Source organism: Schistocerca piceifrons, chromosome 6, assembly GCF_021461385.2.
Source record: "Schistocerca piceifrons isolate TAMUIC-IGC-003096 chromosome 6, iqSchPice1.1, whole genome shotgun sequence".
In the NCBI taxonomy this organism is placed as follows: Eukaryota; Metazoa; Arthropoda; class Insecta; order Orthoptera; family Acrididae; genus Schistocerca; species Schistocerca piceifrons.
The window spans coordinates 367,972,703-367,994,441 of NC_060143.1; the positions used below are offsets into that span (position 1 = coordinate 367,972,703).

At 47.0% G+C, this 21,739-nt stretch overlaps 1 non-coding gene across 1 annotated transcript; it reads left to right on the forward strand.

Moving 5' to 3' along the window:
- Positions 1–9,235: 9,235 nt before the first annotated feature.
- Positions 9,236–9,310, forward strand: Trnat-ugu. The gene has a single exon. It is a non-coding gene; the product is annotated as a tRNA-Thr (tRNA).
- The last annotated feature ends 12,429 nt before the right edge of the window (positions 9,311–21,739 follow it).

Sequence of the window (21,739 nt, forward strand, 5' to 3'; positions counted from 1 at the left end):
ATTCCCATTCATTTGTGATGATTGCGACGACAGATCGCTAGATTGCCTTTTTCTGTGTAAACAGCCAGTGGACATGTGTGCGTCCTTCATAGCATGAACAGGTAGCGAAAGGTAAACAGCAGTGACGCGACGATTCTCCCGAACTGAAGAGAGTTGCGCCGACCGAAAAACACCGCACCGCAGTACTAAACGAAATGTCGCGTTGTGCCAGGTACTTCCGAGGAGGAGCGAGGAAAGCCGAAACAGGCCGAGTCTCGGCCCCCACACTGCCCACAAACACTGCTCACGTGAAGTTTGACATGCCCTGGCCGGCCTTGTAATAGAGTAATAATGCAACAGGTAGACGGTGAAATACACCACTGACAAGATTTTCTCGACTGCAACGGTTTTATATTTCAGTTGAATATTTGTTCGTAGATGCGTGACCATCTTATCGCATTTGAAAAACTTATAGTACTCCTGAGTAATTCCTATAATATCATAAAAAGACTGCAGCACCTAAGAAGTCAACGACGCCATTTAAAAATGGAGTAAGAAAATATATTAAACTTCTATTACAGGGCTGGCTAGAGGCCGAGGTCTGGAAACTGTACCAAGCTACAAGAAGTCTCCTCTACTATATCCTACACCCACCTAGTGCAACGTTCACGCTGTGACGTATGTGAACAACTTGTGGTCCGATATCGTAAGCCTCTGTCTGACATCGCCTTTATAACGTTACACAATATTTTACTATCTCTGATTTTAAAAGTAATTCTGTATATTCACTCCAATTTTTTTTCGTCTGCTTCAGTTACAGGTGGGCCAAACACGTAAGGTCAAAATCAAACACATGTCAGCGGAGCCTACACTCAGTACTTTGAGACAAGGGACTAATGATGTGAAATGGGTAGATTCATACTTTATACCCTGCAGTTGAAACGTCCCCTTTGAACTATTTATACATGACTGTGCTTAACCTGACACACAATATTTTTAGCGCAACGCAATCTGACTTTCAGAAATCCCTACAAAAGAATGGCCCTGACTAACATTAACCTATGCATTTCACAAATCGCTTACCTCACAAAAATCTTGGTTACTCGAACTACTGCAATACAGCGAGCGCCACTACTGCCAGCTAAATAAAAGATTCAAACTACGGAAGGCACTAACTACTGATAGGGATAGTTAGCAAATGAAAGATATTAATAGAGAACAACAATGTATTTACCTTAATAGTCATAATATATATAGCAGTTCATGACACATTACAAAACTCCGCCATCTCTCTCCCCACATCCACCACTGCTGGCGGCTCACCTCCAACTGCGCAACGCCACGCGCTGTTTACATCCAGCTGCCGCTGCCCAACACTACAATGGCAGACAACAATGCAAACTAGACACAGACTGCACACAGCACAGCCAGTGATTTTTATACAGAGGTGGCGTTACCAATAAGAAAACCTAAACAGCCTACTTACACAGTTTACTGTCACAGCAACAGTTCAATGCAACGACTATGATCCTGCGTGTATGTTTTACAGATGCAAATACAATTTTGCGACTTTCTGTGAAATATTACTATTACCTGTTGTACTACAAAACGTATCAAACAGTTCCCTCAGTTGCTTTTTGCTTTCATAAGCCAACAACTTCGTATCACCCCGTAAGGAGAAAAAAATCAACTTTGCAGAGATCACAAACGATATTCTATCGTTTTTCAAGCTAGCGGCACCAAAGGGGATGCAGAAATGCAAACAGCTTAAAGACACGTGCCTAGCATACATCGCTCAGTGAAGACGTCTGCCCCTCTTAGCCCAGGCAACGAAGGAAAAGTTGAGTAAAAATCGTGTAGTTGCAAATTTTTGCACACTTCTAGGAGAGGGTTCTGAACAACGTACCAAAAATCCTAACTGGAGGGGGCGAGGGTGTCTGAGCGTCCAGGAGGGGTTGCGTTCATAGGGCACTTTTTTTATGATTTCCTCTATAGCTCGAAAGCTGTGGCTCCAAGAGAAAATGTTTCCTGGTACAAAATTAATCTACATTAAATTTCCTACAAAAAGGTCTTATTAATTTTCTCTCTGTGACGAACAGTTTCCTCGTTCAGTGGCTGGAAAAATCGCATATTATGAAAAACGTTATTCTAACGGCATAAAATTAACGTTTATCGTCAATTATTTCTTTTTGATGGCATACATTTTAATTGTACAAAATTAATGTTTACTGTTAAATAAAATGAGTTAAAAACAAATATGAAATTAAAGAATAATGTGTGTTCCAGGGTTGTATAACGGTGGAGGTGGGAGATCTACAGCACTGCGACGGAACAGTTTGCTGGACTGTATTAATAAACATTCCACGGACATGTCCCTGAACTGCGTCACCAGTGATCCTAAAGAACGCTGTACAGGGTCCGTATAGCTTTGTGAAATGTGTCGTAGATGCCTCTTGTGACGTAGTGGGGTAGACGGAGTGGGCAATCACCTATTCGACCTTCCGTCTGCAGACCTACGAAGGAAGGGAGTGCATGAACATAATCCAGCAACCCGTCCTCACCACATTCACATTTATTCCCCTCTCCTCCCTGTGACATTCTTGAAACACAATTCACCCCTAAATTGACTCTACTGCACTTACATGTGGTACACACATTTCATATTTGTTTTTAACCCACTTCATTTAAAGATAAACATTAATTTTATACACTTAGAATAATATCTTTAATAATCTGCATTTTTCCATTCCCTGAACGCGGATACCATTAATCCCAGAGAACAAAATGAATAGCTACATCTACATCTACATCTACATCTACATTTATACTCCACAAGCCACCCAACGGTGTGTGGCGGAGGGCACTTTACGTGCCACTGTCATTACCTCCCTTTCCTGTTCCAGTCGCGTATGGTTCGCGGGAAGAACGACTGTCTGAAAGCCTCCGTGCGCGCTCTAATCTCTCTAATTTTACATTCGTGATCTCCTCGGGAGGTATAAGTAGGGGGAAGCAATATATTCGATACCTCCTTTTTTGCAGCCATTTTAAGCCTTAACTCACTTGGTGACTTTCCTGTAACGTATATTACGGGTAGTAGTCTCTAGGACCCATGTGTATAACCTGAGTTTTAAGGGATAAATCACTTGAAAATTTTAATGTCAGTAATGTAACATTTATTTTCACCGTTATTTAAGCGTTGTTTAAAGACTTGTTGACTTCATTGCACTAAATAAAGCTGGTAGTATTTTACTTTTTATTACACAAAATCACATATTTTTGTGCGGTCTTTTAAAATAGTACACATAAATGAAATCGTTAGGGAAGTGAATTTTACATTCTGAGGAATTATAGTATGTTTTTAGGGTGCAAATATTCACATAAAACTAAATTCCAAAGATTAAACTTGCACATAACAATAGCACACGATTGGTATCAAAAAAAGTCGGCAAAATTGATATTCTACACTTTTTTGACCACCACTAAGAACACATTTAATGTTAACAAAAAGTCTTGTTTATTGGAGAAACAAAAAGGTCTTCATCATTACTGCACTGAAGTTTATCCTCCGAATGATCCTCTTCTTTGCTAGCAGAACTGTGGTCACTGGCTATTGCAAAATCGTCATCTTTTTCGTCCGTTTCTTGATCTATATATCAAGCTTAGTATCGTCAAAAATGGCACATTCCTGCGAACAAATTTTGTGCTATACTGAGAAAAATAGGTATGTAGATCATGAGGGATGGTCTAGGTGGCCGAGCGGTTCGAGGCACATCAGTCCGGAACCGCGCTGCTGCTAAGATCGCAGGTTCGAATCCTGCCGTGGACATGGATGTGTGTGATGTCCTTAGGTTAGTTAGGTTTAAGTAGTTCTAAGTCTAGGGGACTGATGACCTCAGATGTTAAGTCCCATAGTGCTTACAGCCATTTGAACCATTTTTGATGGTCTAGGAAACTCCAATATGTGATAAAGCGATAATGTAACTGACAATAAAACACGGTACGACTGGCGGGGGTAGAGTCTTTGATTCGTAATCAAAACGTTCTCGGTTCCGGGTCGAAACCCCGCCACTGCTTAAATTGTGAACAAAAACCATCAGGAATGGCAGCCGAGGCATAAGTCACCCTCAGTCGGCTTACGGTCTTGTCAAAGAGGGTGGAGGAGCGGATAGAGGTTCAGGTCACTCTCTTGCCCTTGGAGTTGGAAACTGACCCTAAATATGGAAAAATCAGCAATGATCAACGGCATGAGGATGCAGAAGGCAACTGAAACCACTGCATTGAAAACACAATGTGTATCCACAGGACATGTGGCTTGTAATTGGAAAAGTGTCGTGATGGTCTCTCTTTTGGCAAAATATTCTGGTCTAGACCCCCATTTGGTTTTCCAGGAGGGGACTGCCAATGAGGAGGAGACCATGAGAAAAAAACTGAATTACTAACTAAAGGATAACTTTACACGAGTCGGGAGGGGGCGGGGGGGGGGGGGGGGTGGTGGTGGACTGACAGAAGTTTGAACGTAGTAGGCAAACTAGGCAATCTGAAGAGGGGAATGCTATTGCTCATTCTAGATATGGTAGGGGTCAGTAAAGTGAAATGGAAAGAAGACAAGTATTTATGGTCAGACGAATATAGGGTAATATAAGCAGCAGCACAAAACGGTAAACGAGAGTAGGATTTGTTATGAACAGTAAGGGAGGGCAGACAGTAAGTTACTGTGAACAGTTTAGTGAGAGGGTTGTTGTTATCAGAAACGACGGCAATCCAACACCGACAACTGTAGACGTCGCAAGCAGAAGATGAGTAGATAGAGAAATTATATGAGGATACCGAACGGGCCATTCGATACGTAAACGGAGGTGAAGCCTAACAGTCGTGGAGACTGGAATGCGTGTGTAGGGGAAGGAGTAGAAGAAAGAGTTACAGGAGAATATGGCCGTGGTAGTGAGGAGAAAGACTGATTCAGTTCTGAAATAAAAAATCCATTCAATCCATTCAAGAGTCGCAAGTGGATGAGATATACTTGGGAGAGGCTGGGAGATAAGGGAAGATTCCTTATAGATTACATCATGGTGAGACAGAGATTCCGAATTCAGGTAGTGGGTTGTGAGGCGTATACAGGAGCAGATATAGACTGAGATCGCAACTCAGTAGTGATTAAGAGTAGTCTGCAATTTCAGAGACTAGTCAGGACAAATAAATGCGGAAAGAAGTGAGATACGGAAGTACTACGGAATAAAGAAACACTTGAATTTCTCTGAGGCTATAGACACTGCGATTAATGAGTAGCTCGGGATGCAGTACAGTTGAAGGGGATTGGACATCTTCAAAACAGGGCAATCACAGAGGTTTGAACGAAAACCGTTTGTAAAAGGAAGACAGCTGCTAAGAAACCGTGGATGACAGATGAAATACTTCAGCTGATCGACGAAAGAAGGAAGTACAAAAATGCGCAGGGAAATTCAGGAATAACAGAAGTGACATAGGAACGAAATAAATAGGAAGTGTAGGGAAGATAAGGCAAAATGGCTGCATAAAAAATGCGAAGACTTCGGAAAAGAAATTATCTTAGGAAAAACGGATTCAACATATGGGAAAGTCAAAACAATCTTCTTTAAAATTAAAAGTAAATATGGTAGCATGAAGAGTTCAGTGGGAATTTCATTGTTAAATGCAAAGGAGAGAGCGGTTAGATGGAAAGAGTACATTGAATGCCTCAGTGAGGGGAAGGACTTATGTGATGACGTGATAGAAGAAGAAACGTAAGTAGACAGGGAAGAGTTGAGAGATCCAGTATTGGAATCAGAATTTAAAAGTGCTTTGGAAGACTTAAGATCAAATGAGGCATAAGGGATGTATAACATTCCATCGGAATTTCTAAAATCGTTGGGAAAAATGGCAACAAACGACTATTCGCAATGGTGTGTAGAATGTATGAGACTGGCGATATATCGTCATACTTCCGGAAAAATATCATCTACACAGTTCCAGAGGTAAGAGCCGACAAGAGCGAGAATTATGGCACATTTAACAGCTCTTGCATCCAAGTTGTTGGCAAGAATAATGTACAGCAGAATGGAAAAGAAATTTGTGCATGTATTAGGTGACGATCACTTTGGCTTTAGGAAAGGTAAAGGCAACAGAGAGGCAATTCTGACGTTGCTCACGATTTTGAAAACGAGACTAAAGAAAAATCAAGATACGTTCATTGGATTTGTCGATCTGGAAAGAGCGTTCGACGCAGTAAAAGGGTCAAGATGTTCGCAATTCTGAGAAAAAAAAGGGGCTAAGCTATAGGGAAAGGAAGATAATATACAATATGTAGAAGAACAAAGAAGGCAATCAGGACTGGAAGACAAGGAACGAAGTGTTCAGACTAAAAAGGGCGTAAGACAGGGATGCAGTTTTTCGTCCCTATGTTCAATCTATACAATGAAGAAGCAATGAGGGAAACAAAAGAAAGTTTCGAGGTGAAAGGATATCAGTGATAAGGTTCGCTGCTGACATTACTATCCTCAATGAAAGTGAAGAAGAGCTGCAGGATGTGTTGAATGGAATGGACGGTGTAACGAGTACAGAATATGGATTGAGAGTAAATCGAATAAAACGAAGATAATGAGAAGCAGCTGAAATGAGAACGGCGAGAAACTTAACGTTACTATTGGGAAACACGAAACGGAAGAAGTTAAGGAATTCTACTGCCTAGGCACCAAAGTAAGCTATGACGGTCGGAGGAGGGAGGACACAGAAAGCAGACTAGCAATGGTGAAAAGGGCCAAGAGACTAGTATCAAGCATAGCTCTTAACGTGAGGAAGAAATTTCTGGCAATGAACGTTTGGAGTACAGCATTGTATGATAGTGAGAAAACTATGGGAAAACCAGAATAGAACCGAAGCCTTTGAGATGTGGTGTCACAGAAGAATGTTGAAAATCAGGTGGGCTGATAAGGTAAGGAATGAGGGAGGTTCTCCGCAGAATCGGCGAGGAAAGGAATATGTGGGTAACTCTGGCAAGAAGAAGAGACAGGATGATAGTACATCTGATAATGCATTAGGGAATAACTTCCATGGTACTAGAGGAAGCTGTAGAGGGTGAAAAATTGTAGAGGAAGATAGAGATTGGAATACATCCAGCAAGCGAGTTCGAAAATTCTCACATGATCTGAGAGACCATATCTCGTGTGTTAAGGGTTAATTAAATTTAATTTTCTACTGGAAGTCACGCTTTACAAGTTATTCAAGGAAAACATAAAAAGTAATCTTTATGGACACTCTGTCCTAGCGCTATGCAAAAATTTGCGACTACATGATTTTTTCCCATAATCGATCTTTCTTGGTCATCGTTGACAGGGCTATACTTTTTCTTCTTTTTCTTAGAGTTTATCGCGTGTCTTCATGCGATCGACATGTTAATTAGTGGTTTTGGCAGAGTGTGGTCTGATGCCCTTACTGTCACCACTGCTTCAACCACCCTCCCCCCATCCCCACCCCTCCTCTCCAGGACGGAATTTCTGTACCCCAACTGTCTGCATCTAGCGTTATCCCATGCTGACGTGTACGAGCGTTTTCTAAATGCTTGCGAATCGTGTAACTGAGGCGAGACTTGGGTACCAGCCTGGTATTCACCTATTAGGATATGGGAAACCTCATAAAAGCCACATAGGACTGGCCGGCACGCCGGCCCTCGTCGTTAATCTGCCACGTGGGTTCTATCCGGAGCCAGAGCGCCTCCAAGAGTCGCAGAAGCGGCTTATTCAAGAGGTTGTAATAATTTCAGACCATTGGTTCTGTCTATATAATATTGACCTTAATGGCCTGCGACACCCAGTAGATGTGGGTGTCATTTATATTGTAGACTTATTGTTTGTTTACTTTGGTTCATAGTCTTACAGTATTTCAGATACGAGAATATGTTCTGCCTGGACTGTAATAAGTTTTATGTACGCTGACTTAACAAGTATCGTGGGACAGACACCCAATATCGTGTGAGGCTTCCTATCGCCATGCGGACTGCAGTAAAAAGCCCTGGAAGTGAGTCTGCAAGTGTCTGGTACTCCTTTGGAAGCGTATGACACCAAATCGCTTGCAGAGCGGCGGCCAGTTCCGGTCTGTCCGTGGGCGCTGGATCCATGGCAAGGAGCCTGCATTCCATGGTATCCCAGATTTGCTCGATGGGATTCGTGCAAATCTGTGGACCTCCCCTGCATGTTCCTGCAACCATTCCCGAGCGATGAGGGAACGATATGGAAGAGCGTTATCATTTTGAAACACCGCAGAACCTTCATTGTGTTAGAAGGCCAAAAATGTGTGGAGATGATCTTCAAGCACCTCCACACACCGCGGACCATTCAAAGTCTCTTCCACAACAACTAGAGGGCCCATTCAATACCAGGAAAATTCACCCCCGGCCATAACAGACACCACAGTCTCGGACCACACCTTGGTAGGCGGGATCCATCGATTCGTGTGGTCTGCACCGCACACGGTGCCTCCCGTCGGCATGGTGCAGTGGAAATCGTGATTCGTCCCACCATATGACCTTGCACCATTGTTCCAATGTCCGTCCCTGGTGATTGGCGAGAAATGCAATCCGTTGTGCCTGATGACGTTGGGTTAACAGTGGCACCCCTGTGCGGCCCAGGCTCCCATACCCCACAGAAATGTCTATGGATCGTCAAGTGGGAGACGTGTCTAGCACGTGCTGTGTTGAATTGAGCCGTGGTTTGTTGCAGTGTTGCTTTTAGGTCGTCACTATTGACGGTCCGTCTCAGATGTCACTGGTCACTGTCACAGAGAGTGACTAGACGGCCGGTAGTTCGTCTGCTGTGGACTGTGACACCCTCATTCAGCTATTCACAATAGACACTGGACACGGTTGAACGTGTGAAGTCGAATTACTGCACCACAGCCGAAATCTAAGATCACATCTGTGGGGGACCGACCACAGTAACCCGTTCGAAAGGCAACGACGTTGCAGGTTACACAAATCTCTTGCACAACCACTTCTATATATACTAAGATGATATCTGTTCTTTCGGACAGTATATATATAGTTAAGGCTCACCGGCCACTTGACCATCTTCTTCTTCCGTGCGAATGCACAAACAGTGCCCGAACTCTTACGGGAATCGGCAACGCGCCGCGAGTAATGACTATAATGGGCGAGGGCACTACGAATGTAGTGCGGGATAATACGGCGAGGATGTGGGTTTCGCGGGAGGCGTGCCAGAGAAATCCCTGCAGTCGCACTACCCTCTGTGTTCTCGGTGGCTCAGATGGATAGAGCGTCTGCCATGTAAGCAGGAGATCCCGGGTTCGAGTCCCGGTCGGGGCACACATTTTCACCTGTCCCCGTTGACGTATGTCAACGCCTGTAAGCAGCTAAGGGTGTTCATTTCATTGTAACAACAACGTCCCTCCTATACAACGGCAGCTGGCACAGTGGGCGTGTGCTGCGGACAAACACACCTGCGCCGTCTGTGCCCCACTATCCCATGTCATTTGCTAAGTCAAATTATTTCACAACAGCGAGATTCCCTTCGTTACAATGAGCGCACTCCATTTTATGTCGCTTTGCAGTCTTTACCCACACATCTCGTCTGCTTATTACTTGTGTCTTTCCTTATGCAGCGACTGTTCTGAGGTAACTGGCTGGTCCCGTACCGCAGCGCCGGCCTTCACTCCTGGCCTTGAGGCCAGGGGGACCCTGAACTCTGCTGGTCACTCAACCGCCGCTGGATCAAAAGCGAAGGCCCGTTCGGCCGTGTCCAAAGACCAATACTCTCTCTGCGGGCTACTTCTCAATTCCTGTTGGAGTCACAGCCTTCACAGTTCACAGTGGACCCACGTCAGCGTTATTGCGCCCTTCCTCGTCATTCCGCCATGGTCACACCGCAATGACACAGAATCTTTATTTCTTGTCGCTGGTTACTCACTGGAAACTGCTCCGTGACATAAAGATAGGAAGTTTTCTTTCACTCTCATGACACTGTTCTTAAGATAAGGCGAAAGTCGTAATCATATAATGCGAATGAAGAATAGTAAATTAAACTGAATATGCGAGTTATAGCACTGCCGTAAAGAAAAACTAAAGATCACCGACAATAATTGTAAAACAACTATGACGGCAGAAACATACTGTGGTGTGCGCACTCTAAGGCCTTCAGTACACACACCATCAGATTATTTGATTTGTCGCTCTAACGAAGTAGGCGAGTGTCAGCAATATGTCTCGTGGTCTTATCGTGGCGTGTTTATCTTCTGCCGTTAGGTTAGACGATAGAAATGCCACTTGCACGCTTAGAGTAGCAGATTGACGGTGACCAACTTTAAACAGAACTTGATTAATTTTCACACACATTTATTAAAATAATAAGAAGCATAAAAATTGCTTAGCTTGGTTCTGGATGCTATTTACAATTGGCAATTTGAAGTTCCTTTGGTATTGGTATGTTAATCTTATTCTCACATTTATCTCTGATACTTGACAAAAGTGTCTATACATTTATCTTCATGACTATGTACAGGAATATGGTAATCTTATTAGGTGCAGACTGGTGCAGACTGGTGCAGACTGGTGCAGACTGGTGCAGACTGGTGCAGACTGGTGCAGACTGGTGCAGACTGGTGCAGACTGGTGCAGACTGGTGCAGACTGGTGCAGACTGGTGCAGACTGGTGCAGACTGGTGCAGACTGGTGCAGACTGGTGCAGACTGGTGCAGACTGGTGCAGACTGGTGCAGACTGGTGCAGACTGGTGCAGACTGGTGCAGACTGGTGCAGACTGGTGCAGACTGGTGCAGATGGTTGGTTGGTTTAAAGATTAAAGGGACCAAACTGCAAAGGTCATCGGTCCCTTGTTTCATAAAAACACAGAGCACAGTGAAACTATCCACCAGTCAGGCGAAGCACTAAAATAAAAATTCCGGGGGAAGAAAAGCCCCATGGTCAATGGTAAGACAACACGGAAAACGGAGCACAGCAACAAAAACAACATAGAGAACTAAGGCAGAAGGAATTAAAACTGCACAGCAGAGGACTGTGGCTGGCTGATCACGAAAATAATAGGATGAGCCAGCCACTATGCAACACGTTAAAACCTCCAGCCTAAAAGATTAGGGTGGAGTCGAATTACAACACAAAACTAAGTAAAAGATACAGCACAAAAGATGGTGACGCAATAAAATTAGAGGGACCTATAAAAGCCACTTGCTCGAATAAAACTTAAAACACGATCTGCCATAGAGACATCGTCACCTAAAAGAGATGATAAATCACCCAGGAGATTAAAAGTTCGCCTGAGGGCAGTTAAAAGAGGACATTCCAACAGTATATGGGCCACCGTCATGGTTTCACCACAGCCACAATGAGGGGGGTCCTCTCGACGCAGCAGACGACCATGCGTCAGCCAAGAGTGAGCAATGCGGAGCCTACAGAGAATAACAGAGTCCCTGCGAGAGGCCCGCATGGAGGAACCCAACACGGTCGTGGTCTCCTTTACACGCCGCAGCTTGTTGGGTACAGACAGAGTGCGCCATTCGTCAGCCCACATCCCAAAGACCCAACGGCGTAACACCGATCGGAGATCAGTTGCCGGGAGGCCGATCTCCAACGGCAGTTTGCGGGTGGCTAACTTGTCGGCGTGTTCGTTTCCCGCTATCCCAACGCGTCCCGGGGTCCATATGAACACCACTGAACGTCCACGCTGTTCAAGAGCATGAACGGACTCCTGGATGGTAACAACAATGGGATGGCGTGGGTAGCACTGGTCAAGGGCCTGTAGACTACTGAGAGAGTCACTGCAAATGACAAAAGACTCTCCAGTGCTGGTACGAATACGCTCAAGGGCACGAAAAATGGCTGTTAGCTCTGCGGTGTAAACACTGCAGCCGTCCGGCAAGGAGCGCTGGTCTACATAGTCCGCATGAGCATAAGCGTACCCAACACGGCCATCAACCATCGAGCCATCTGTATGGATAACCTCCGAGTCGCGGGATGCGTCGAGGAGAGCAAGAAATTGGCGGTGCAAGACTGCAGGAGGAACTGAATCGTTTTGCCATTGTGAGAGGTCCAGCCGAAGCTGCGGCCGACGAATACACCAAGGTGGTGTATGTGGGTGGACCAGAAAAGCAGGTGGAGGAGGCAAAGACTCGAGTTCACTAAGGAGTGACCGAACACAGATCCCAATGGTATGGCCTGACCGAGGCCGCCGGTGTGGGGTATGGACTGCCGAATTAGCGAAAAGGAGACGGTAGTTAGGGTGACGAGGCGAACAACGAACGTGGGCAGCATAGTTGGCTAAGAGTTGTAGACGCCGAATGTGGAGCGGAGGAACCCCAGCCTCAGCAAGTAGGCTATTAACAGGACTGGTGCGGAATGCTCCTGTCGCCTGTCAAACCCCACAGTGGTGAACGGGGTCCAGCAGTTGCATCGCTGAGGGCGACACTGAGCCATACGCCACACTCCCATAATCCAGTCGGGACAGCACAAGGGCTTTGTAGAGCTGCAGCAGCGTGTTACGATCTCCACCCCAAGTTGTGTTGCTGAGGCAGCGGAGGGCATTCAGATGCTGCCAGCACTGACGCTTGAGCTGACGAATATGTGGAAGCCAAGTAAGCCGGGCATCGAACAGCAATCCCAGAAAACGGTAAGTGTCAACAACCCTGAGCATGGCATCCTGAAGATAAAGCTCAGGGTGGGGATGGACAGTTCGACGCCAACAAAAGTGCATAACACAAGTCTTCGCAGGAGAAAATTGAAACCCATGGGCTAGGGCCCACGCCTGCACCTTGCGTATGGCTCCCTGCAACCTACGTTCTGCAACACTAATGGTGGAGGAGCTGAAAAAGATGCAGAAATCGTCAGCATATAACGTGGGTCAGACAGACGACCCTACTGCTGCTGCAAGGCCATTAATGGCCACAAGGAAAAGGGGCACGCTCAATACAGAGCCCTGTGGAACGCCGTTCTCCTGGATATGAAGTGAACTATGGAATGTGCCAATTAAAACGCGGAATGTCCGAACAGATAAAAAATTCCGAATAAAAATGGGGAGAGAGCCCCGGAGACCCCACCCGTGCAACGTGGCGAGAATATGGTGCCGCCACGTCATGTCATACGGTCTGGAGAGGTCGAAAAAGACAGAGACGAGGTGTTGGCGCCTGGAAAAAGCAGTGCGGATTGCAGAGTCAAGGAAGACCAAAGTATCGGCGGTGGAACGGCCCTGACGGAAGCCGCTCTGGCACTGAGCCAGAAGACCCCGAGACTCGAGCAGTCAACACAGCCGTCGACTCACAATACGTTCCAGTACCTTGCACAGAGTATTTGTCAAGCTGATGGGCCGATAGCTATCCACAGTAAGCGGGTCGTTACCAGGCTTCAGCACCGGAATGGTGGCACTTTCTCGCCACTGCGACGGAAAGACACCATCGCCCCATATGCGGTTGAAGATGGCAAGAACACATCGCTGACAGTACGGGGACAGGTGTTTGAGCATCTGATTGTGGACGCCATCTGGGCCAGAGGCTGTATCGGGGCACTGTGCCAGGGCGCTTTGGAGTTCCCACAAACTAAATGGGGCGTTATACGCCTCAGGGTGGCGAGAAGCAAAAGGATACCGTTTGCCTTTCTCCCGGCGTTTTAACGCGCGAAACGCAGGCGGGTAATTCCCCAACGCAGAGGCCCGAACATAGTGCTGTGCGAAATGCTCGGCGATTGCATCGGCATCGGTGGATACCGCCCCATTGATGGCAAGCCCTGGGACACCTGTAGAGTACTGCAATCCAAAGATGCGCCGAATCTTCATCCACACCTGGGAGGGTGAAGTACGGGAACCAATGTTGGAAATGTACCTCTCCCAGCACTTCTGTTTCCTCCGTTTGATAAGCCTCCGAACCTGAGCACGGAGACGTTTGAACAAAATGAGGTTCTCCAGAGACGGGTGCCGCTTATGTCGCTGAAGAGCCCGCCGACGTTCTTTAATGGCTTCAGCGACCTCTGGAGACCACCAAGGCACTGACTTTCGCCGGAGGCACCCTAACGAACGAGGAATGGTGCGTTCCGCAGCGGAAACAATCGCTGCAGTCAGTGTCTCAACCACCACATCGATGGTACCGTGGGGGAGAGATTCAACAGTGGCAGCAGAGGAGAACGTGTCCCAGTTTGCCTTGCTAAATGCCCATCTAGGCAAGCGTTCAAGGGAGCGACGCTGTGGTAGTGAAAGGAAGATGGGAAAATGGTCACTACCACACAAGTCCTCATGGACTCTCCAGTGGACCGATGGTACAAGCCCTGGGCTGCACAACGACAGGTCTATGGCCGAGAACGTGCCATGCGCCACACTGAAATGTGTGGAGGCGCCAGTGTTTAAGAGGCAGAGGTCGAGTTGGGAGATGAGATTCTCGACCTCTCTGCCTCGGCCAGTAACCTTCGTTCCACCCCACAGGGGATTGTGGGCGTTAAAATCCCCCAGGAGAAGAAAAGGCGTGGGGAGTTGGGTGACAATTGCAGCCAATTCGGTCAGGGAGACTGTACCACCTGGAGGGAGATAGACACTGCAGATGGTTATGTCCTGGGTAGTCCTTACGCGGACAGCCACAGCTTCCAATGATGTTTGAAGGGGCACAGGAGCACTATATACAGAGGTAAGGACATACACGCAGGCTCCACCTGACACACTATTGTAAGTGCTACGGTTGCAGTAATGACCCCTGTATCCATGAAGGACAGTGGTCCGCATTGCCGGGAACCAGGTTTCCTGGAGAGCAATGCAGAAAGCAGGTGTCGGGCTTAGAAGCTGTCGTAGCTCAGGGAGATGGCTAAAATAACCGCCAAAATTCCACTGGAGGATTGTACAAAGCGTGTCCTGTAGGGGCATTAAGGTACTGAAAAAGCAAATTACTTCACAGAGTCACATGCTGCCACCGACTGAGTAACTGACGTCGCAACTGCCATCGTTTCTGAGACGGCGAGATCGAGGTCATCAGGGGACGCAAAGAGCTCGACCTCATCCTCATAGGCTGAGCTGACAGGAAGCGTTGGCGCAGGAACCACTGGGTCCTTAGGCTTCTTAGATAGCTTCCTCTTCTCTCGCTTGTCTTTGGGAGGACGGTTTGCATGCTGGGAGGGCTTTCCTGATGCATTGTCAGGAACAGAGGAAGAGCGTGAAGCCCTTCGACCAGCAGCTAGTGGCGTCCTCAGCCACTGGCTAGCGTCTTGCGAGGCACTGGTAAAATCATTGTATTTTGACTAAAGTTCAGTCTTGATCACGTCATGTATGTTTTAATGATACAGGTAACCGGTATCGGTTCTTTCTACAAAACCATCATCAGACCCATGGCTCCCTTAGGATGGTAGCAGCGAGGAGAGCTCCGCCTACCATCCTAAGGGAGCCATGGGTCTGATGATGGTTTTGTAGAACGAACCGAAACCGGTTACCTGTATCATTAAAACATACATGACGTGATCAAGACTGAACTTTAGTCAAAATATAACAATTAATTGATCACTGCTTTCCAAAAATGTTTACGAAAATTGTACTGGTAAAATCCTTTGAAGGGACTTCTGCAAGGGACCCCTTCCGAAAGAGTGAGGCCTGAGGAGGCTGTTGCCTCTCCGGCTGAGCAGCCAGAGGAGGTTGGTGCCTCTCTGGCTGAGAGGTGGGGATGGAGGTCCCCAGTTGTTCGGGGTCCACTGCTCCCAAACTGTGTGTTTTGGGAGCAGTGGAAGAGAGTGTGGCCCCTACCAGCGGTGGGGCAGGCGAAACTTTACTGTTCCGTGGGCCAACTGAGAAGGGATTCTTTGCAGGAACTGGCATAGATGTGGGGTTGAGCCGTTCTAGCTTCTTCCTTGCCTCTTGGTAAGTTAAACGGTCCAGGGTCTTAATTTCTTGTATTTTCCGCTCTCTTTGGTAGACTGCACAGTCTGGCGAGCAGGGAGAATGATGCTCCCCACAGTTAACGCAGGTGTGAGGTGGAGCACATGGAGCATCAGGATGTGAAGGTCGACCACAATCACGACACTTGGGGCTGGCAGTGGATTTGGAAGACATATGTCCGAACTTCCAGCACTGGAAGCATCGCATAGGGGGCGGGACATAGGGCTTGTCATCGCACCGGTAGATCATGACCTTGAACTTCTCAGGCAAGCAGTCACCCTCAAAGGCCAGGATGAAGGCACCGGTAGCGACCCTATTATCCTTGGGCCCCCTTAAGACACGACAGACAAAGTGCACACCTCATCGTGCCAGGTTCTCCCATAGCTCGTCATCAGACTGTAGCAGAAGATCTTTATGAAAGATAATCCCCTGGACCAAATTTAAGGACTTATGGGGAGTGACATTAACAGGGATGTCACCGACCTTCTCACAGGCGAGTAACGCCTGTGACTGTGCAGATGAAACTGCTTGTACCAAAATACCCCGCTCCTCATTTTGGAAACAGATGCCACTTCCCCAAACTTATCTTCAAGATGGTGAACAAAGAAGAGAGGCTTAGTCCCCAAAAACGAAACCCCATCGGTTCTGCTTCACACAAGGTATCGCGGTGAATACGGCAACTGTCTCTCTGCAGCCCTATGTTCCTCCCATGGCGTGGCTAGGGAAGAGGACGATTTGGGGTTATGTCACAGCATTAAATTCTGTCTTACTGCGCTTAGAGACGTTGGCGGTCGTGCGACCCCAAGACCCGGTACAGACCCGGTGCAGACCGGTACAGAATATATGCAACGGTCTGTACCGGAGTGTAGCGGTCTGCACCGAACCGCTCCAGTCTGCACCGAACCGCTCCAGTCTGCACCGAACCGCTCCAGTCTGCACCGAACCGCTCCAGTCTGCACCGAACCGCTCCAGTCTGCACCGAACCGCTCCAGTCTGCACCGAACCGCTCCAGTCTGCACCGAACCGCTCCAGTCTGCACCGAACCGCTCCAGTCCGCTCCAGTCCGCTCCAGTCCGCTCCAGTCCGCTCCAGTCCGCTCCAGTCCGCTCCAGTCCGCTCCAGTCCGCTCCAGTCCGCTCCAGTCCGCTCCAGTCCGCTCCAGTCCGCTCCAGTCCGCTCCAGTCTGCACCGGTTTGTAATGGTCTGCACCGGTCGGTACCGCAGCCATTTTGGGCGGTAATTCCCTACACTGGCTGCTGGTGGTCTCTGAACAAGGGTGATGGATGATACAGAATGTCGCAGAGAGTCTATTCCTCGGCGGATGGCAGGCGCAGATGTTCAGGAGTTATGACGTGCTTGGTATGCAGTATGGCGAACCTTCTTTCTGGTGGTCAGACGTTGCCATAGAGTCTAACTTCGGACCACTGAAACGTCCGAATGCCCCACAGTTCTGGATTTTGCACGATTAGATTCGTCATCCTGAGAGGTGCTGGGGTGGAGAAGAGTTTGTACCTCTTTATTTCAGACGAATTTTGCATGAGAACGAGACATGCACTCGACCCTCTCCCTATCTACCACCTAATTAATTATGTGGACAACGCTAACGGAAGAAAATGATGGTGGACCCTGCTAGTTAGTGAAATAAGGAGCGCACACTCACAATAATTTAATAAAAATCGTAATCTACTGAGAAAAAAGAGAACTTTATCGTAATAAACAACAGGAAATGGGATTCTGCATATATCTACGAAATGACATGCGGATTAAAGATTACAATGCGATTTATTATACATCAGAACATAAATGCATATGATTGTCGACACACACAGTAGGTTAAAGGATAGGGTATACTGAAATATTACGAGAATAAGAGTTGGTTCGAGAACAAGGGGCTCCTACTCTCTGTGATGCAATAGATTGACGATAATGTCTCGAGGTCCTAATGAATCAAATATTAATCTCTCGACTATATTGCAGTATTGCGATTAGTAGTGAGAGTTCAAATGGGGTCACATGGAGAAACAAGCAAGGTGGACTTGTAGCAAAGCGAACGCGCCTTCTGAGGAGGGATTCAGTATAAAATTGATAAGGTCCTATAATGCCAGAGCCGCAAAATACTGTACCAGTACTTAAATCTGCCAGCACGTCGTCGGTAGGCAGCGTCCTGATGATGTAGGCGCCGACTTCTGCCATGCATCAACTCTGTATCAACCCCTGGCCGCGAAGGCTGTCCGAAAATTCTAAGTTCTTCCGAAAACGAGCGACCAAGTCGCAAGACCGTCCGACTTTGAGGACGAGCAGATCCCAAATTCCCTGCCCATGCAAGAGTGAAGCCAACATTGCTCTACTCCCTACTCTCCTCGAAAAACCGCGAATCACCATTCAGTTCTGATTCCAAAATTCCTCCACGCTGTCTCAGATCATCATTCGCGCCAATAGCGACCGTTCCCTCCCATTTCGAGCAGGGCTTTATGACGTCAGCTACCCTCAGTTTAAGTTGACCAATCGTGCCTCTGCTATTCAGCTGAGGGTACTGAACTTGTCGTTTGACCGGCTACGAAAACAGCCTGCCTAGACCACCGGCCATCCCGTGCCAGACAGTCGCACTCAGCAGGGCAGTCCACAAGTTTTCTCCCAATCAAGAGGACAATGCAGTCAGTCGGTGGCAGGAATCTTCGTTCCGGACGCGCCGGAACGGTAAACACAAACTGCGGCGACACTCTGACATCTCACAGTTCGTTTCGCCCTGCATACAATAGGCGAAACTCGACCGACGTCAGTCGTTCCACCAGGCGCTTAAGCCTACTGTACGAACCTCTCAGAATTCAGGGAATTGCAGCCCCCACCCGAAAACGCGGTGTGCCGCGTCCTTCGATGCTCGCCTCACACAAGACACCCAGGGAAGTAAAACAACATGTTTAGGAATCGAGCGAAAAGTATTTTTTGAGCTCTCAGTACAAATACTCTCATTACAATAACCTTATTCGGTCTGTTACTACCGTGCAATGACATACAACATTAATAAAATTGATGAAAATGGGAGGCGACATGCAAAAGAGGACATGGAACCTCTCAGTCCAAATGGAGTTTCAGAACGACGCCTGTTTAAAACTGTTCCAGGTGCTGATAACGGTGTCACACGCGAGCATGTGGGGTCTCCATGTCCTTCACAGTGGGCATTCAACATATGACACTATTCACGCCCCTGATATACCTTACCAGGCCTGGTAAGAACTCTAAACCCCAACAACACCAATTTCCTCTGATGGCCGTGATACATGTTACAGAGAACATGAAATCATTATCATTTACATACCCACCAATGATGGGTGCGTGCACAAAGTTACATTGACATCCGATCATGTCTTCTGGGTACTTCAATCTTTTTTTGTCGAGCAGTGCATAATTTGTAACTGTATGACACGTCAGATTATCCTCAAATCGGATTCTACCCTGCAGAAGAAGGTCAAAGTGATGGGTGTTATTGTTGTTGTGGTCTTTAGTCCGAAGGCTGGTTTGACGCATCTATCCGTGCTACTCCATCCTGTGTAAGCCTTTTTATCTCTGAGAGGTACTGCAACTTACAACCTTCTGAATATGCTTACTGTATCCATCTCTTGCTCTCCCTCTACAAATTTTAACCCCAACACTTCTCTCCAATATCTAATTGATGACCCCTTGATGTCTCAGAAAGTGGCTATGCTTCTTCTAGTCAGGTCGCGCCACTCATTTCCTTTCTCCCCAATTATACTTAGTACCTTCTCATCAGTTACATGATCTATCCATCTAATCTTCGGCCCAAGCCTGATACCGTACGTGGCTACGCTCCATATAAATACTTCTAGAGAAACTTCCTAACACGTAAATTCTTATCCGATGTTAACAAATTTCTCTTCTTCAGAAACGCTTTCCTTGGCTATTGTCAGTCTACTTTTTACATCCGTTCTGCTTCAGTCATCCGCAATTATTTTCCTGCTCACTTATTACTCCAAGTGTCGTTTCCTGATCTGATTCCCCCAGCATCGTCTGATTTACTTCGACTGCACACCATTAGCCTTGTTTTGGTGTTGTTGATGTTTATTTATACTCTCAAAACACTGTCCGTTCCGTTCAACTGCTCATCCAAGTCCTTTGCTCTTTGACAGAAAAACAATGTCATCGACGAAACTTAATGTTTTTATTTCTCCTCCCTGAACTTTAATTCCTAATCCAAATTCTTTCTTTGTTTCTCTTACTGCTTGCTCAATGTGCTGAATAACATCTCAGGAAAAGTCTAGGTCGTTTACAGGGACTGCTTATCTCTCCTCCTTTCGTTTTGTTCTATTCATCGTTTATCCTGCACTTTTTGAAACCACTTCCTCACTGTGATCACACAGTCTTGATTGTAACCTAGGATTTCATTCGGCGGCAGTGAGGAAGTATTTCATTTTCCGATCGTGACCCCTCTGCTGGTTTTCTACTGTGTAAACAGCTACACTACTGGCCATTAAAATTGCTACACCACGAAGATGACGTTCTACAGACCCGAAATTTAACTGACACGAAGAAGATGCTGTGATATGCAAATGATTAGCTTTTCAGGGCATTCACACGAGGTTGGCGCCGGGGGCGACACTTACAACGTGCTGACATGAGAAAAGTTTCCCACCGATTTCTCATACACAAACAGCAGTTCACCGGCGTTGCCTGGTGAAACGTTGTTGTGATGCCTCGTGTAAGGAGGAGAAATGCGTATCATCACGTTTCCGACTTTGATAAATGTCGGATTGTAGCCTATCGCGATAGCGGTTTATCGTATCGCTACATTCCTGCTCGCGTTGGTCGAGATCTAATGACTGTTAGCAGAATGTGGAATCGGTGGATTCAGGAGGGTAATACGGAACGCAGTGCTGGATCCCAACGGCCTCGTATCACTAGCAGTCGTGATGACAGGCATCTTATCCGCATGGCTGTAACGGATGGTGCAGCCACGTCTCGATCCCTGAGTCAACAGATGAGGACGTTTGCAAGACAACAACCAACTGCACGAACAGTTCGATGACGTTTGCAGCAGCATGGACTATCAGCTCGGGGACCATGGCTGCGGTTACCCTTGACGCTGCATCACAGACAGGAGCGCCTGCGATGGTGTACTCAACGACGAACCTGGGTGCACGAATGGCAAAACGTCACTTTTTCGGATAAATCCAGGTTCTGTTGACAGGATCATGAAGTTCGCGTCCGTGTCTGGCGACATCGCGGTGAACGCACATTGGAAGCGTGTATTCGTCATCGCCGTACTGGCGTATCTCCCGACGTGATGGTATGGGGTGCCATTGGTTACACGTCTCGGTCATCTCTTGTTCGCATTGACGGCACTTTGAACAGTGGACGTTACATTTCAAATGTGTTACTACCCGTGGCTCTATCCTTCATTCGATCCCTGCGAAACCCTACATTTCAGCAGGATAATGCACGACTGCATGTTGCAGGTCCTGTACCGGTCTTTCTGGATACAGAAAATGTTCGACTGCTGCCCTGGCCAGCACATTCTCCAGATCTCTCACCAATTGAAAACGTCTGGTCAATGGTGGCCGAGCAACTGGCTCGTCACAATACGCCATTCACTATTCTCGATGAACTGTGGTATCGTGTTGAAGCTGCATCGGCAGCTGTACCTGTACATGCCATCCAAGCTCTGTTTGACTCAATGCCCAGGCGTATCAAGGGCGTTATTACGGCCAGAGGTGGTTGTTCTGGGTACTGGTATCTCAGGATCTATGCACCCAAATTGCGTGAAAATGTAATCACATGCCAGTTCTAGTATAATATATTTGTCCAATGAATACCCTTTTATCATCTGCATTTCTTCTTGGGGTAGCAATTTTAATGGCCAGTAGTGTATGTAAG